Source organism: Leopardus geoffroyi, chromosome A1 (assembly GCF_018350155.1).
Source record: "Leopardus geoffroyi isolate Oge1 chromosome A1, O.geoffroyi_Oge1_pat1.0, whole genome shotgun sequence".
NCBI classification, from domain to species: Eukaryota; Metazoa; Chordata; class Mammalia; order Carnivora; family Felidae; genus Leopardus; species Leopardus geoffroyi.
Genome location: NC_059326.1, coordinates 80,811,522 through 80,825,631, shown reverse-complemented (window position 1 = coordinate 80,825,631; position 14,110 = coordinate 80,811,522). Strand labels below are relative to the sequence as shown.

Sequence of the window (14,110 nt, the reverse complement as noted above, 5' to 3'; positions counted from 1 at the left end):
TCCAAATCCATAAAATTACACAAAACCGTGTGTGAAATGGTGCCCAGCTAGAGCAACTGGGGGTAACTGCCAAAATTAGGAGATACGGAAGCAGAGTAACGGTTGTTTCAACTTTTCTTTTCCTTTTTCTTCTTTTCCCCTCAGAATATAATTTGATTCTACACGTTTATTTCTGTAAGATCAGAAAAATTGTGGAACATAAAGGAATCTTTGAAGGGTCTACCACAGGTCAGGGGCTGGTGCTGATTGTCATTTGCAGTAGCTCTGTGGGTGTGTGTTTAACGTTTATTCATTTTTGAGAAAGAGAGAAAGACAGAGTGTGAGCCGGGAAGGGGCAGAGAGAGAGGGAGACACAGGATCCGAAGCAGGTGCGAGGCTCTAAGCTGTCAGCACAGAGCTGGACGGGAGGCCTGAACCCATGAACCGTGAGATCATGACCTGAGCTGAAGTCAGACGCTCAACCGACGGAGCCACCCAGACGCCCCATGGTAGCTGTGTTCTATGAAGCTGCCCTGAAAACTGAATTAGTGAATGCTATACCACTACCCCTGGGGCAGCACAGGGTTGGGTTCCTGAGAACCTCAGGTCACAACATTTTGGTCAGGCTATCAATAGGTGACCATCCTTTATGTGTGTTTCTGTTTAAAGACACTGTGATGATTAACTTCATGTGCCAACTTGACTGGGCCACCAATAAGGCAGATATGTGGCCCGACATTACTCCGGTTGCGTCTGCCAGAGCGTTTCTGAGTGAGGTTAACATGTGGGCTGGTGGGCTGAGTAAAGCAGCTCATGCTCCCTGGGGTGGGTGGGCCACGCCTCATCAGATGAAGGCCTGCATAGCACGAAAAGGCTGGGAGAGAGGGAAGCCCTCCCCGGCTGCCTGATGAGCAGGGAGGCTGGTGTTTTGCAGGCTTCAAACGCGAACCGGAATACCGGCTCATCCTGGGTGCCTGTGCTCTCACAGCGGCACACGCCACGGGTGCGCCTGTGCCTCAACCCCCTGCCCAGAGATCCTGGGGCTTCTCGGCCTCCACCCGGCGGCAAGCGGATGTCTCTGCTGACACGTGCAGGCTGCGCGCGCTGCTTCTCCGCCACCCGGCCGCTCCCGACACGCCACGCCTGCGCGAGGCTCGCTGACGCTTTTCTCATGGACGCTCGGCCGGCTCCGCGGGCTTGGAGACCCCTCGCGGACGCGAGGCCCGGGGCCAAGTGAGTGTCCGAGTCCCAGAGAAAATCGCACTCTCGTGCATGTGAACCCCGCGTCCTTCCCTCCACCGACGCTGACACAATCGTCTGCCCTTTTTAATGTTGATTTATTTTGGGAGAGACACAGAGCATTGGAGGGGAAGGGGAGGAGGAGGCGCAGAGAGGCGGGGAGAGGATCCCAAGCAGGCTCCACTCCCAGCGCAGAGCCCGATGCCGGGGGTCGACCCCCCCGAACCCCAAAATCGGGGCCTGAGCGCTGATCAAGAGTCCACGCTCACGGGCCGTGCCCCCCGGCAGCCCGTCCGCTCTTTCCCTGCCCGGCCGGGGAACTTCACTCTGGGTCACCCGTCTGCCGAGCAGCCCCGCTTCCGGAAAAGTCCCGCCAACTGGGGCACCCTGCGCCTCACCCGCCGCGCCTCTCCCGCCACGGGCGCCGGCGCCACCCTGCCCACCTGCGCCCGCCGTCCTCCCCGCGCCCCGGGACTGGCGTCCGTCTGCCCACACGTGCCCCCCGCCGCGCGCGCGGCCCCTCCTCACGGCCTGTCCTACTCACCACTCTCCGCACACCGCGCGGGTCCCACGCACGGCAGCGTGCTCCCGCCTGGCAAGCCTGCTCAGCCCGCCTCCCCCACGCCAGCCCTCGGGACGCCTGCCTCCTCTGGTCTCAAGGTCGCCCCCGCAGCCCCGCCCCCTCACGCCCACACGCACAGCCTCCCACGCCCGCCTCCTCACGCCGATATCTCCGTACCCGTCACGCCCTCCGCCTCGCGCCCACTGCAAAGGCCCGCCGTGGTGGGGACCTGAGGGACTCCACGAGGCTGTCCTCGAACAGGGCCCCCAGGTGGGAGAGGGAAGCCACGTGAGCGACTTCTGGCCGAGGCAGCTCCTGGGTCAGCCGGGGTCACGACCTCTCGGTGACCTCCACCACCACCCACCCCCCCCCCGCCCCCGCCAGCCGCAGGTCCCCCTCACTCACCCCTTACCCCAGAGCTGCTCCTGCCGCGAGCAGGTGAGCGTCACAAGGCCAACACAAGCTCTAGCAACTTGGACGCGGAGTGGTAGTGTTGTGCCAAAGGAGTAAAGCTCTAAATGTGGAATTTCAGCTCGGCAGAAAAGGCGAGAGGCACGCGTTTCCCGATGCACCGGGAAGGGAAGGGTCCCTGCGTCAGAAGCCCCCGCCGGGGACAGTCCACCCGCCGAGGACGGTCCCCTGTGTATCGCACACCAGCGCCTCAAGACATCCGGGCGGGAGGACATCCAAACCCGCTACCTGCCGAACCTTTTTGTTTTTCTCCTGCGAACGCAGAGACTTTGGGCCAAAACCTTCCCATAGATGGGAGCAGCTTACACACAGCAAGAAGAGTACAAAGACGGCGGCAAGGATTAAAAGCAGACCTGGGGAGCATGACACCGAGTGAAGTATGTCAGAAACGGGAACGCCTTAGGACTGCATTACATGTGGCATCTAAGAGAACGGTGGCCGGGGGTGAGGGCGGATGGTGACACAGGTGAAGGGAGTTAGGGTACAGATTTGCAGGGATAAAACAGGTAAGTCGGGGGGTAGAGAGTAAGCATGGGACACAGTCAATACTGTCACAGTAACTGTGCAGTGACAGATGGGAACCACGCTTGTGAATATTTCATAATGTGTATAATTATGAAATCGCCATGCTGCACGCCTGAAACTAACATATTATGTTACTGTACTTCATCTAAAAATGTTTTAAAAAGCAATTTCAAAAGCAAAATAAGGTTGGGGCGCCTGGGTGACTCAGTGGGTTAAGCATCTGACTTTGGCTCAGGTCATGATCTCACAGTTTGTGGGTCCGAACCCCACGTCGGGTTCTGTGCTGACAGCTCAGAGCCTGGAGCTGCTTCGGATTCTGTCTCTCTCTCTCTCTCTCTCTCTCTCTCTCTCTCTGCCCCTCCCCTGCCTCCCCTGCTTATGCTCTGTCTCAAAAATAAACATTAAAAAATAAATAAAAAAAAAATAAGGTTGATTCAAATGGCTGTAAATCTACCTATGAAGTGAAAAAAAAAAAACAGTTGCCTTTGGGTGATTTTTACTTTTTTTTTTTAGCATTTTTACATTTATTCTAATCAGCTTAGAGAAAACTAAACTTTTGAAATTTAATGATTACAAGGTGGATTTTATATGAGCAACGAAAGTTTTAATGGCAGTTTCAAAGCATATAGAAACAGTAAGGTAATCGCTAACTTAAAAAAAAGGCCATCACAATGAAACTGCTGATTTTACTTTTTTTTTTTGCTTGGGTCCCAACCTGCATTGTTTTCTTGTTACGTTGGTAATTTGATTTGAATAAATACCCGTTTCTGTAGAGGTGAGTCAATTATGTGTCTGAGAAGATCTAACAGGAACTTTCAGAATGCCATCAGCTCCAGATGACAGACCCTGTCTACATTTGATCTTGGATAGAATTGCCAGGTGGGGGGTGGGGGTTCTCAGAACTTCCCCAGCCCCCGCCATCCGTTTGTACCTCCCCCCCATCCCCCAGAATGGCTTGCAGTGCATAGAGGGAACAGGGCCCAGCCCTTTCTGTGTTTGTTCAGCTGACATCAGACACAGTTGTTGCTTTTCTTAATTTTTTTTTAATCTTTATTTTTGAAAGAGAGAGACACAGAGCGTGAGCAGGGAAGGAACAGAGAGAGAGGGAGACAGAATCCGAAGCAGGCTTCAGGCTCTGAGCTGTCAGCACAGAGCCCAACGCGGGGCTCGAACCCACAAACCGTGAGATCATGACCTGAGCCAAAGTCGGAGGCTCAACTGACTGAGCCACCCAGGTGCCCCACAGACATAGTTTATTAAGCCCTAAATCTATTCTGTTTGAATTCACTTTACTTCATCTTTTGTTACCTGTTTTGGAGGGTTGTTTTTAATGAGCCCCATGCTGAGTGTCCTCTCCCCTCTGTCTGGGCCCCTGGAGAAGCCGCTGGCCATACCCTCTACCAACTGGTTCTCCTGTTGCTGTTGGTTCTTGCCCATGAGAGACATTCACAGAAAATTAGAACATTCCAGAATTTATTAAGACCACAGTTTCTGGCAGTCCACAACTGCTCCCCCCACCCCGTGGCCCACAGGTCCTCAGTGCCACCAGCCCTGGGGGTGCCTTCCCATCACTCCTCAGGCCCCTGGGCACTGCCCACCTCTGTCTAGAAAATTATTTTCCTAAAATCTCTCACCTGTCCCTTTTGAACGTGCTGTTTCCTGCCAGGACCCTGTCGTCTAAATGTGCACCGTCCATTAGAACAGCAATACCTGGGGCACCTGGGTGGCTCAGTCGGTTAAGCGCCCGACTTAGGCCCAGGTCATGATCTCGCGGTCTGTGAGTTTGAGACCCGTGTCGGGCTCTGTGCTGACAGCTCAGAGCCTGGAGCCTGCTTCGGATTCTGTGTCTCCCTCTTTCTCTCTCCTCCCCCGCTCATGCTCTCTCTCTCTCTCTTCTCAAAAATAAATGTTAAAAAAAATTTTGTTTTTAATTTAGAACAGCAATACCTGAGTTATTTATAAGATAAATGTGCGTATGTCGGGACAGCATGCAAATCCTTCTGCTGAGACCACTGCTCCTTCTCAATCAGTATTAACGTATGTGCCCCTCTGAGGGTTTCCTGTCCAAGTGACCCCGAGAGCTTTCTACGTATGTGAAAATAAGAAAGAACGGGAGAGCACACAGACAACCTGGGGTGCAGGGAAGAGGTGGAGAAGTAAACAGTCTGCCCACGTCCTCCAGGCGACCTTCCCAACATCCGAGAGCCTTGGGTGTCCCCAGCCTCTGCCTTTCACATCGGATACGGCCCCAGCAAGGAGCAGCCACATGGCCTGGCCAGCATCCCAGGCCACGTCATCTCCCCCAGTATTAATAAGGTGGCACCGTTCTCTTTTCTCAGGTACTGGTCACAGAGCACCCATTCATCATTTTCTGCAAAACCCATCTTTTGGAGCCTCATCAGTACAGAACCTGGATCTTTGGAGGGAAGGAACCAGGTTCCCGGACGGTGCCAGGGGGGCAGGAGCAGAAACCAGATGGGCCGTGTAAGGTGTGAACGCGGCACTTCTGGTCACACCGAGGAAGAGCCTGCGGGCCGTGGGAGTGCTGCTTTGAAGGATTTAGCACTCGGGGAGCCCTCACACAAGATGAGGTGCACGTGAAAGGCTGCCCCACAGGTGTGGCCTGGGCTGTTAGTGTGTTTGCAAGTGACTCAGGACACAAGGCCTCTTACAAAACACTAATGGGAAAGGAGATGCTTCTGAGCCAGATCAGAATACAGCTGACCTCCTTCTGAGAGAAGAGTAGAAGATTTCGAGTCAATTATCTTCTTTTCTGTAAAGTCTGTTTGTGCCTGGGATGTAAGACAAAACGATTTGTCCCTTTCAAAATAGAGCAATTTGTGTCTTTCTGAACATCCAATGTTCTGGTGACGATTGTGTGGCTTAATGCTTCAAGATGCTGTTTGTTCTCCGTCTCAGTTCTAAAGACTGACCATTGTAAATCTCGGCATTAACTCTGGTTCCTCTTTACCTGAGAATTTGAGGGAAATGGATTCCAGAAGACAGACTTTCAACAATAATTCATGTATCCTTCCCTTCTCAGATTAAGGAAGTCGTTCATCGTGGAAGTCTCTGTCCGACCGATTACCGCACTTCACCAAACCTAAGCTATTACAGTAGAGATATCCCAATTTCAAAGACATTAAAATGTAAGAAAGGTCATGCTAGAATCGATGAGCTGCAACCATGACAATGGTCAACATTTATTGAGAGCTTATTGCATGCTGTGATGCCAAGTACTTTGCAGGTCTCCTCTGATTTCCCCCTAGCACAGCCCTGTAAGTTAGACCTTATTACCCTCCCAATTGCACACATGTGGGAAGCCGAGCTCAGAGGTGAAGGTGGTAGAGCCAGGAGGGACCCAGGCAGCTGGCCTCCAGGTGCACCTGTCCGTTAGCCCCGCTGCCAACTGAAGGGATGTCGCTCTCTAGGGGCAGCGTTCATGCTCAAATTCCAGCATCTAGTTAAGCTTGAACAAAGTCCAATTGTCTGCTAAATGAAACAAATACCATTTTAAAGACAAATAGCCTTTAATGATAACAGTACTTGCCAAGAGTTGAGTAAATACACTATAATATTAAGACCTCATTGCCCAGGAGAGATGCCGCCCATGGGTTCTATAATCTGAACCATTTTCTGGAAAATTGCACAACCAGAGACCACAGATTACTCTGTCCATAGACCAGGGGCAGAGAGCGGTTCCCGCTCTGCCCCCCACCACACCCCACCCCAACGGACAGGAGACCAACCAACCAAGGAGACATGGTCACTGATTGTGTCCCCATACCACACGACAGGTGCCAGGACCTCTGCATTCTCTGTGCACATGGACAAAAGCCCCCTTCCTGGACCTGCACAGACCATTTCCCAAACTCATCTTCCCAGTGAGGGATTCGGAGGCAGCTGCCTATGGGCACAGACATAGCCTGTGTCAAGTCCCAGAAGGTGGAATTCAACATTTAGGCCCTCGGGTTATCATGGAGGCTTGAGTCAAGGTAAGAGGGGGAGCCCACATGTTTTGCTTGGTTTGTGTCTGATATTGAGACATCAACTCTAAAGGATATTCAGAACCAGGATGTAGGAAACAGATATTTTCCGTGTTGGAAATACACACTATTTCTAGAATGATAGCAGTCCTACAACGAAATCCTTTCTCCTAGGGATCAGGAATTTCAATGTCACAATTACATCCTAAAACATCATTTTAACCTTTCAAAAAGAAAAGACATGACACACACACAAAGAAATGATATTTTGAGAATATCAAAATACCTCCATTACCTCCCTAAGAATGCTAGCATAATTTTTTTTTCACTTTTTAAGATAAAACATCCCAGATACAAAAGTAAAACTGAGGTATAATTTATAATTGTGTGTTTTCCGGCTTGTGTTCCAGTAACCTGTAATTTTTCAGAAACAGTTGAAGGAAGATTCAGCCATTAGATTTATGAAATGTGTGCCTGGGGTGAAATACAAAATAAGGTGAGATTCGCAAACCTTACGGGCTGGCGGGTGCAGGAAGCAACCTTCTGTAAATAAACTCTTAATTTCAGTGGCTCAGGGCCCAAGGAAGTGTGTCAAAGTCATGGCAGGCTTTGAACTGGATCTCTGCACTTTGGAGATTCGATTTGCACACAGCAGTAGAAAAGCATTTAACCTGACCCCCAGTTTCAGGCGAGTCCATCAAGTGGTGCAGGTTAAAACAGAAATAAATACAGAAACACAGCCAATTTTTGACAGATAATTATCTGCATAACATCCTTTGCAGTTGTTGACATGTGCTTTTATTTTAAAAACTGCCTATTTTGTACCCAATTTTTATATCGAAACTTTTTCTAATAATCAAAAAGTCTGTAGTTTTAATCTATGTTCTGATTCCCTAAAAAGTAAAAAATATGCATTCAAACATCCCTGTTACGTTCTTAATGTACTTCCCTGTCTTGAAGAAAACCTAGCCAAGCCAAGGTAACCACAGATCACTTGGTAATCAGGGTGAAAAGATTGAAATGACTTTAATGGGAGGATAGAGGTTCTGGAAAACGAAATAATGAAGAGTCTTTGACCTCACTGACATTCATCTTAGCATAAATTCCTGCTCTTTGCCTTCTAACCCAAAGGGTCTGGTTCACCTTGTGTCTGCCATATGAGTAAGGCCAGAAGAGTCACAATGGAATATTTCAGGTTTTCCTGTGTGGATTTTTACCCCTTTTTCTTTATTTCCCCCTCCTTCACCTTGATAGTCCATGTTACAGTTAAGCCATTAGAGGACACTAAGCCAGTCATGACCCATCTGCCGGAAGCCTCAGGAGCAGGGCCCTGGCCAGCCCTTACCGCCTGGGGCACCTGCCACAGTGCACCTGCCGGGCTCCCAGGTGGATCTGTCTCCCTGACTCCACAGGACCCAGACAGTGCGGGCTCCTGCGGGACCAGCAGAAGAGGCCCCCGGCTGGAGCTCACGCCTGCCCATCCTGTGGCCACCATGATGCACAGCGGTAGGTTCTGGAGGAGTGCTTCACCTGGATCACCCTGCACCTGCTCCCCAGACCCCGCCTGGTCCTGGTGTCCACCCCACCACCCACCAGAGGCCCCGAGCCCCTGGCGTCCCACCCTTGCCTACCCATCCTCCCTCCCCAAGTCTTCAGAAAGAAAAGAGCAACTCCTCTTGCAAGGAGGTGGCCGCCCATTGTGGGTAGGGAGGACACGAGGGCGCACAGAGTCTGCCTGTGGGGGGTTGGTGGAGAGGGGAGGGTGCCGTTCCGTCCTCCTGTCTGCCTCGGGACACTCGGTAGACGATCTGGGCGGCAGGAGACTTGCCTCCCATACAACACCCAGTCTTGGGTTCCAGCCTGAAGGCTGCTTGGGTGGCAGGCCCCCCGCTTCTAAATGCCTGCCATGCTCTGCGCCGGACAGAGGGCCGCTTGTGAACAGCAGTGCACGTGCATGCCTCGCCTGTAACCCCCTAGGCCGTGACACGGCCCCACTGCTGAGTGGCGTGCAGGAGAAAAGGCAGTTGGCCGTCTAAAGTAGGGGACGGTAAGTGCAGCTTGCTTTTATCTTTTTTTCAGTAACTAGAGAGGAAAACCAGGCACAAGACCAGAGTCCCAAGCACCCACCTTCTTCTTTCCAATCACCTGTCCCCCCCTGGGCTAGCACTCCCGGGATTGCCCAGTGCCACCCACCCAACAGAACCCTGTGCTCCTCCCTCTCTTTGCCCTACGCATCGCAGGTACCAAGAGGCAAAGCCACTGCACCTTAAAACAGGAAGTATTAAAAGGAGAACTTTTCATCGAGACCACCAAATAGCTACAGAAAATTACAATTTTCTGGTTGGAAGTGTGCTGTGATACCTGCCCATGGTTTCCACAGCGAACGAAGTCTATTTCCCCATCGTTTCCTCCACAGTGAAAACTCTCCAGAACTTTGTTTACCATTTCCTTTACAGGAAGTTGAAAAGCTAATTCTCTGACAATTAGCAATCTTTTCTTTCACGTTGATTCAACCTTAGCATAAGAATAAAGCCTCCAGCAATGCAGCTCTGTCAGCAGGAAAAGGAAGAACTTGTGGGGGGGGGGGGCTTTTCTGACAAAGTACATAATGAAAGCCAACAGAATCCTGGCTTTTATTTTTCACCTGAAAATGAATATGAAATAGATTTTAAAATCGGAATTTGAGGTGCTCGCGATATTGAAAGCACAGACTAACTGCAGCAGAGTAAAATATATACAATTAGAATCCTGGTTCTGAAAGACTTCAGTGGAAGTAACATTGGTTGGCATTGAAAACACACAGAGGTGTGTTAAGTAAAGCATAAAAACATACACTGGTGTCAACTAATTGGATAATGACATATAATACCACAACTGTCAGCTTCCACTGTGCCTTAAAAGTTCTTTTGTGAAGCACGCAATTTCATTGTTAAAATTCCAAAACAACACACAGAAATACCTGCTGGCCAGCATCAGCCCCGCACACACCCCTGCCACATCTGGGTGCAGGTAAACACTGCTGCTACCCCCTCACCCCTGCTTTCTCAGGTCCACGGTGGGGGGGGGGGGAGGGGGAAGGGGGCGAGCCGTCAACGGATTCAGCGTCTCTGAAACTGTCCAAGTTCGCTGGTTTAAAATTGCACACTCTGGTCTTCATCTCAAGTTCATTCTCCAATTCTGAACCGAGGACAGGTTTTGCAAAGCCCTGAGCGTAAGCCAGGAGAGCACATTATTCCGTGGGACCTTCACAAAAAAGGTACCCCTGAGTGAGACTACCAGTGACGATGAAAGGACCGAGTCTGCCAAACAATCAAAATCCAGCAGGAATGACATTCTTCCGACCAGTGCTAACATTGCCCACGCCATCCTCTACATTTCTCAGCAGGCAAAAGGGTTTTCCTTTCTCCACCGCCCCCCCTTCTTGCTTCCTTTCTTTCTTTCCTTCCTTCCTTCTTCCTTCCTTTCTTTTCCATTGAATGATGTTCAGAGCCAAGAAAATGGAACTTCAAAGGCAACCAAAACTGATTCCCAAACAGCTAGAGCATTCTATCAGAACCTTCTTTCTATGTTTGCAATCTCAATAATCTAGACAGATTAGAGCTTCATTCTTTCAACTCTGTGTCCGATGCAACGCAAAGTGACCTTTATCTCAGTGGCCCTGGCCCCTCCATCTGGGTCCAGGAACACCACGGCTATTTTCACAATCCAACCTGAAGGTAGAGCTGCCACACATTTTTGTGATTGCCAAAACATAACTTTTTACCAACTTGAGAGAGAGAACAAAAGTCACTGTTGCCCAAGTAGCAACAGTCGGCAAAACATCCGTAGTGCCAGTTCCAGCCCCATCTGACTCCCAACGGCATCACTCCTGCACAGGCAGCTTCCAAGCTCAGGTCAGCGCACACACGTCTCAGCAGGACAGTCTTTCCACCTATGGGTCACACAGTACCCTGCACCCAGGCGCCACCAGGTCCTAGAGGACGGCCCGGTGGCCCCACACACACGCCCCCTCAAAAGGGTCCTGCACCGGCTCGAGGGCAGAGCTGCCTGTGGGCTCCACCTGTGATCCGGTTGGAAGTCACCACAATTCAGACGACCAGACGCTCTCCCCCTGCGGACCCCCGACCACTTAGCAGAAAAAGCACAGCAGGCTGTGCCCCCACCACCTCACCCCTCTCCCCATCGACCAAGGACGCCCCCTCCTCCTGCAGGGGACACCCAGCAGCCTACCTCCTGTGCCCCGCGTGCAGCTGCCTGTCGGGTCCAGGGCTCCGGGACGCTCCTGTCCTCGTGGGCGCCGAGAGCCTGCTCCTGTGAATGACAACGTCCTGTGGCAGCAGGCTGGGGCTCCGGCAGCCGCGGCGGCCGTGGCAGTGACGAGCACAGCTTGAGACCATCCGCAATTAACCAAATATCGTAGGGCAGCGACAAATCAACAACGAAAACCAGAGCACAGATCCAGGCAAAGTCCCATTTCAGAGGGATGCTGAAAGCCAAAGTCACCGAACGCCACGTTTCTTCTTCAAGATCATTCCAGCCAGCCCCTTCAGCTATTTTTACTGTACCATAATGCACTAGGTCTGGCTTTTACCCTATTGAAAGAACATGAATATATTATTACCCACACAAAAGAGCGGGTTATTGTTTATGAATTACCAGCCTTCCCAGCAACAAAGGCTATTTTCATAAGAAAACTCAATTTCATTTTAGCTCCAATTTGATTACCAGCTGAAGAAAAGAAGCCCTGCCCTAACCCTCAAAGGATTTTTATTCATACCATTGAATGGGCTTTATTGCTTCCTTTTCAAAACTGACGTAGAAAGCTTTTAGAGTAAAACATTGACAAAAAATTATTGCGCTGCTATTTTGTGCAATAACAGAGCTGAAGAGGGCAATGATTTCTCCGCCATCCTTCACTGTACTTCAGAATAGCGAGGGCTGGAATTAATGACAGACCGGAGGGAGGGCGCAAGCTAGGGTCTCACAATGCACGTCAAATCTAAATGATCACTATACATTGAAAAGCCCCCAAAAAAGCCCACAGCTGATTGATTCGCGGCTTTCACAAGAAAGACAGGCTTGAAGAGCTTACTGCTCTACAATTTACTCAGAATTATCATAAAAATGAATGTAGAGGCTGAATGTCACCCGGGCAAGCTCCAAAACACACACCCAGGGACAAAGTTCACGCAGGAGCCGACACCTCTCGCGGCCACATCTGAGGGCTATCGGGTGCCCGTGGTCGGGCTTGGCTCGCCGTTGTCACGCGGGCCAGGCTTGACATGGGCTCCACGGAGGAGAATCTTCCCCCATGCTGGAATATCCTTCCATTGGAAGTGGGAAAATCCACAGCTGCAAACAATGGCCCGGTGTCCCGGATGCTGGCCCAGCTAGCCTTGCACCTGCACCGGCTGTCCCGGACCCACCCTGAGGCTGCGTGCCTGTGGCTTGTTCGTTGTCATTTGCCCAAGGGAGCCGTAAGTTTGCAACAACTGGATTGCTCACAAAACCAGCTTGGGGGTAAATGTTTAAATGATACAGGTGGCCGTCGCTAAAATGGCTTTCCCCGCATGCATGGCACTTCTCTTGTCATTAATATTTTAGCAAGAATGGGTAAGCTAGCAGGGTTGCCAAAGAAACCCGCACTTGATATTATGCAAATAGGGTCTACGGTGTAATAACTTGGCTTTCCAGGTGCCCCCGCCAATGGCCTGCTCACGTAGATGCCTCGGGCAAGATGGGACCAACCAAGACTTCCGGGAGGATGCCCTTAAAAATCTCCTTATTAGTGGGGCAATGCCTCTCCTAGCTTACCAAATGGCACCACTGGGATTTATAAGTGAAGAATGCGTCATCTTCAAGGTTTCATTAGGAAAGCAGTATTTATACTTGAAAACAAACAGACCAAAGATCGGTGAAGCTACTTTGGTTGGCCATTATACTTCATAAAGGCTGTCAAATTCAAATGTCAAATGCTGGTGTTTCCTGGCATTTCTGGTCAGTCAGGCAATCGGAGTGTCACTGTTTAGTAGGAAACAAGAAGATGTCCGGTCGTAATAGGTCATTTCCAATGATGTGACCCCTCTTTGCTCCGGAGCAGACCCACTGTCTTGTAACCACCAACACCACATGTTGACAATGTCAAAGCTGATATTTAAAAAGCTAAACTCCCCCCAAGCATTCACATGCTTACAGTTAAGCATTCGGCATTGGGTAGATAATAAGCCAACTAAAGCACGTCTCTTACTTCTGAGGGCTTCTCAGCATTCTGGAAACTGCCTGTTCAATTCATAAAATACAGACCATTCCACATTTGAATATCCTTCAAATACTTATGGCAGTGATGTTTTATAAAGTCACCGTGAACACTGAATTAGCAAACACCAAGCCATTGTTCTCAGGGGAAACGCAGGGGTAGGTGCCTACAAGCCTCTGGTTATGACATTTTCAACCAACCGATCAATCGGTAATTTTGTTTTATGTGTGTTTCCATCTAAAGATGCTTTAATGTATACTGTTTTGTTAACATTGAACTCATGGCCAACAGCACATAACTTAGAGCTGAACGAGGCTTCTCTGACCCGCACATTTTCTCCATGAGGCTCATCACCACTTTGTACTTAGGAGCACCAGGCAGCGCTTCAGCACTATGCGTGGGGCCCACTTAAAACAGCAAAACCACACCAAAAAAGCGCAAAAAGCTGAAAACGTGGCCCTAAGCCCATAAACAGGATGTGTTTTTAAAGCACAAGGACCGGGGCGCCTGGGTGGTTCAGTTGGTTGAGCGTCTGACGTCAGCTCAGGTCATGATCTCACGATTCGTGAGTTCCAGCCCTGCGTCGGGCTCTGCGCTGACAGCTCGGAGCCTGGAGCCTGCTTCGGATTCTGTGTCTCCTTTTCTCTCTGACCCTCCCCAGCTCGTGCACTTTGTCTCTCGAACATAAATAAAAATTAAAAAAAAAAAAGTAGAAGGACAAAAACAAAAAGTAGGGGTATCGTATTGTTCTACCTTAGCCAGGAATGGGCACAGCGCTCGACTCAAATTTTTTGACGCACTGTGAAAAACTTGGGGTTACAAATAAATTTTAGTAAGCAGGAGAATTCACAGATACGGGAGCTGGGAACAATGAGAATCAACCTCTTTTTCAGACTTATGGCACCCGCAGTTGTGCCCAGAACGCCCTTGTGGACAGAACTGTGGCCTCCTGTAAAGCACACATTGAAGCCCTAAACAGCAGCATGACTCTTCATGGAGACATGGACTTCCAGGGGCAACGGAGGTCAAAAGAAGTCCTAAGGGTGGGGTCCTCATCTCACAGGATTAGCAGCCTTCCACAAAGAAGAGCAC

The 14,110-nt window shown here is 50.3% G+C and overlaps 1 long non-coding RNA gene across 1 annotated transcript in view; it reads right to left on the bottom strand.

The window, feature by feature from the left end:
• Positions 1 to 11,717, bottom strand: part of LOC123599902 — a 604,975-nt gene extending 593,258 nt beyond the window's left edge. The window contains exon 1 of the long non-coding RNA XR_006713347.1: positions 10,993 to 11,717. This is a non-coding gene — a long non-coding RNA (uncharacterized LOC123599902). The remainder of the gene's footprint in view (positions 1 to 10,992) is intronic.
• Positions 11,718 to 14,110: the final 2,393 nt, after the last annotated feature.